This window comes from Oryx dammah, unplaced genomic scaffold (genome assembly GCF_014754425.2).
Source record: "Oryx dammah isolate SB20612 unplaced genomic scaffold, SCBI_Odam_1.1 HiC_scaffold_9, whole genome shotgun sequence".
Taxonomy (NCBI): Eukaryota; Metazoa; Chordata; class Mammalia; order Artiodactyla; family Bovidae; genus Oryx; species Oryx dammah.
Window position 1 is genome coordinate 42,362,097 of NW_024070193.1, and position 4,743 is coordinate 42,366,839.

A 4,743-nucleotide genomic window follows, 5' to 3' on the forward strand; every position below is an offset into this window, starting at 1 on the left:
GGAGTAGGTCAGGATGGGCTGCTCAGACAGGTCAATTTAATCACTGAAGAAAGACAAGAAAGAGGAAATGGATCAAACCAGACATCACCTCCTTCACAATTCAGTCTCATTTTGGCCTTGAGAGCAAGCTATACAACTGGTTCCAAACTGCCCATCACACAGGTTCACAGACGGGACCTCAGACATTTCAATCTGAATGAAGCCTGCATATGTCAACCTTGCTCCTAAAGGTAACATATAAAAGAACAATTATCTTTTATTTTTTTTAAGAGTATGATTTCAACATGCCAAGAAGATATTAACAGGAAATAGGTTCACAAGGCTTTGGAAAATTAAAATGCCAATATGGCAAAGTGAATGGAAAATATGATGATGGGAAAAGATGTTAATGACAGCTTCAACTATACTGATTTTTATCTCCTCTCTGCTCCTTCAGTTCTCCTGGGAAACTTGGGTGCTACAAGGCACCCACCCAACCTCTTGTTCATTAGAGACTTCCTGATGGGCTGAACAGGACTGAATTACCCCATTATCCTTAGTGTGTAAAAGTTATTCTAAAATAGATTTTAGGGACTTCCCTGGTGGTCCGGTGGCTAAAACTCTGCACTCCAAATGCAGAGGGCCAAGGTTCAATCCCTGGCCAGGGAACTAGATGCTGCAAGGCACAACAAAGAGCAAAGATTCCAAGTGGAACCGCAACGTGGGCCCAACGCAGTCAAATAAATATTTTTTTAAATGGCTAGGTCACTCTGCTGTACACCTGAAACTATCACAACATTGTTAATCAGCTGTCAATTCAGTTCAGTCGCTCAGTCATGTCTGACTCTTTGTGACCCCATGAACCGCAGCACACTAGGCCTCCCTATCCATCACCAACTGCCAGAGTCTACCCAAACCCATGTCCATTGAGTCAGTGATGCCATCCAGCCATCTCATCCTCTGTCATCCCCTTCTGCTCCTGCCCTCAATCCTTCCCAGCATCAGGGTCTTCTCAAATGAGTCAACTCTTCGCATGAGGTGGCCAAAGTACTGGAGTTTCAGCTTCAACATCAGTCCCTCCAAAGAAATCCCAGGGCTGATCTCCTTTAGAATGGACTGGTTGGATCTCCTTGCAGTCCAAGGGACTCTCGAGAGTCTTCTCCAACACCACACTTCAAAAGCATCAATTCTTCGGCGCTCAGCTTTCTTCACAGTCCAACTCTCACATCCATACATGACTACTGGAAAAACCATAGCCTTGACTAGACGGACCTTTGTTGACAAAGTAATGTCTCTGCTTTTGAATATGCTATCTAGGTTGGTCATAACTTTCCTTCCAAGGAGTAAGTGTCTTTTAATTTCATGGCTGCAATCACCATCTGCAGTGATTTTGGAGCCCCAAAAAATAAACTCTGACACTGTTTCCACTGTTTCCCCATCTATTTCCCATGAAGTGATGGGACCAGATGACATGATCTTAGTTTTCTGAATGTTGAGCTTTAAGCCAGCTTTTCACTCTCCTCTTTCACTTTCATCAAGAGGCTCTTTAGTTCTTCACTTTCTGCCATAAGGGTGGTGTCATCTGCATATCTGAGGTTATTGATATTTCTCCCAGCCATCTTGATTCCAGCTTGTGCTTCTTCCAGCCCAGCATTTCTCATGATGTACTCTGCATATAAGTTAAATAAGCAGGGTGACAATATACAGCCTTGACGTACTCCTTTTCCTATTTGGAGCCAGTCTGTTGTTCCATGTCCAGTTCTAACTGTTGCTTCCTGACCTGCATACAGATTTCTCAAGAGGCAGATCAGGTGGTCAGGTATTCCCATCTGCTTCAGAATTTTCCACAGTTTATTGTGATCCACATAGTCAGCTGTACTGCAATATGAAAGTTTTCAAAAAATTTAAAAATAGATTTTGTTCTAAACAGTTGTCATAATGAGATCATGAGGGTTACTTACCATTAGACAACCACCAGTGTTAAGTGTCTGTTGGGGGTCAGGGGGCTGAAATGCTTTTTACATCTATGCTAGGGATCAAGGCGCTACACTGCAGAGTAATTACGCGTGATGAAATTTAGCTTGACATACGGGGAACAGTCCAAGAAACGGTTGCTGGTTGTTGTTCTGTAGTTTCTATTGCTACCATCTTTGGAGTTTGACATACATGCGTCCAATTTAAGATTCTGCAACCAGCTACATGACCTTGGGGAAATTATATAACATCCCTGGGACTCAGTTTGCTCTTTGGTCAAAGGGTGACAAGACTACCACCTCAAGAAAGTGTTGTGAGGATGCTGTGGAATGGCTCAGGGACAGAGTCTGGCAGAGTCTTGTTGATGGGAGCTCAAAAAGGGCACTTGGGTTCCATTATCCTGAGCACCTCCCTTGAAGCTGAGCAACTCCTCCTTGGGTAGGCCATGGTAAACCCTCCACTGCACCCCCTCCACGTCCACCCTTCAGCCAAAGATCAAAGTCATTCTCAGGCTAGGAACTCGGAACTGCAGGTTTGCCTCTTCATGGCATTCCACAGCCTTTCTCTGGAGTGCGTCATAGCAACACCTCCCTCTCAGTGGGCCAGGCGGAATACAAGTATTTTGCTACCACGTGGTTGCAAATTCCATCGAGGTCAGCGAATTACAGGGATTTCATCTTAGGAAGAGGGCCCAGATCCGCAAACTGCTCTGGGTTCCCCAGCGTCTCCCGAGAAGAACCTCATCTCCAAAAACTCAAGGCTAGAGTCACGTGAGCCGGGCGGGCATGGGAACAAGGGTCCCCTGGAAAGGCGGTGCAGGCCGCAGCCCCGCCTCCGCGCCCCACGGCCGCCGTCTTCACACACCAGGTACCGGAGGCGCAGGGGAGTGAAGGACCGCGCGCGTCACTGTCACCCGCCAAAGGAGCCCTGCACGCTCAGTCTTCTCCTCAAGACTCCAGAGCGGCCGGCAGACTTCCCGGGAGAGGGTCGCCAGCTTCCTGTCCTGCTTTCCCAGCTCTCTGGGTTTCCCATCCTAAGGAACTGCCAGGCCTCGGCGCCTTTTAACTCACTCACACGCCAAGAGCCAAAATCACGCCGTGAGAAACCGCAGGGCGACGCGCATCTCCACAACCAGGGGGGGAGTCCTCTCTAAAGCCCACTTTCGCTCCGGACGCGTCAGGGTCCTGACTGGAAACACTCGAAGGAGTAACTGAAGAGAGTTTAACGAAAGGGCAGCCAACGAATGAGGAAACAGCAGCGGCCCTGAACCCACTCGGGAGGGGAGGAGGACTCACCCCCGGGCTAGCGACCGCGGGATTCCGGGACCCCGCCCGGCCTGAAGGGGCCGAGGGAGACGGCGGCCCCCAGGCCGACAGGAGCTGTGGCGACAGTGGAGGAAAACGACCAGCCAACACCCAGGCCAGCCGGGAGGAAGCCGGGAGACTAAAGACACCCACCTCAGGCCTCAGCCCCTGCCTCCCAGGCCCAGAGCTGCAGGGGGTCACCGGGAACATCCAGAACCATCTCTGAAGGCCGGGAGTCCTGTCCCTCCACCGTCGTCCAGGCTGAGCCCTCTTTCCAAAGCCAGGCATCTCCGGAGGGACTCCACTTGGGTGTGGATCCCAACTAGCTCTGAAGCTTGAGCAGCTCACGTTGCACAGCAGAGCTTCACTTTCTCATCTGCAGACAGGATTAACAACACCTGCTACCTGGGGGTGGTCTTAAGGCTTATCCACGTGAAATGCAGACGGCACAGAGCAAATCCCGCGCACCTGTTCTCATCTTTCCCCGCTATTCAGACATACGCGCGCATGCACATGCGCAGAAGCGCATGTGCCTGCAGAGAAACGCACGCACGCGTCCAGAAACGCACGTGGGCACAAACACACACACACATGCACACACCGAGGACAGCAGTAAATAGTACACCTACAGAAATTAAATGTGGATATGGTTCAGTCCTCCAGGACAGTAACTAGACACTTGTCCATGGTAAAGGCTGCTTCCTAAAGGACTCACCCAACACCTGTAACTTAATGCTTCAAGAAGCGCTAAGAACTGAGGGGAGCAGAAGTATTTCTTTTTGAAAAGGGATACCAAACATCTTCACCCCAAGAAATAGCAGAGAAGTAAATCTTAAACAGATCCAAGAATGAGGATGACAGAATGCAGTTTGTCAATACACTGCATGATAAATTACCACAAGCTTAGCAACTTAGAACAATACTCATTTATCATCTTGCCACGTGGTTGTTGGCAGAATTCACTTCCCTACAGATATCGAACTGGTGGCAGCTCACTTCTTGAAGGCTAGCAGGTCAGAGGTAGAGATTTCCTGACTGCTGGCTCCGGCTGTGAAGAGCTCACCTGATTAGGTCAGGCCCACCCAGGAGACTCTCCCTATTAGAGACCTTAATTACACCTATAAAATCGCTTCACTTTGGTCACAAGACTCAGCAAAACCACAGGAGCAGAATCCCACAATCTTTGCCACATTCTGTTGGTTAGAAGGAAGTTACGAGTACCACCCACATTCACAGGGAGGGGACTATTCACAGGCCTGGGTAACCTGGCAGTAACTTAGAATTCTGCCCAGTACAGACATATATAAATGAATGTAAGGATATGCTTTGTAAGGTAAGAGGAATAAAGATGGTTAACCTCATTTTTTCAGAGACTTAGAGACTCTTAAATATATTACCCAAATCATAAGCTCGCCTCTGTGACGAAGCTGAAACACACAGGGAGATCTACATCTAAAGTAATGTTCTCTCTCCTCCACTTTTCAAA

The 4,743-nt window shown here is 48.5% G+C and overlaps 1 non-coding gene across 1 annotated transcript; it reads left to right on the plus strand.

Moving 5' to 3' along the window:
• The first annotated feature begins 575 nt into the window (after positions 1–575).
• On the plus strand, positions 576–648 carry TRNAW-CCA. Its single transcript has one exon. It is a non-coding gene; the product is annotated as a tRNA-Trp (tRNA).
• The last annotated feature ends 4,095 nt before the right edge of the window (positions 649–4,743 follow it).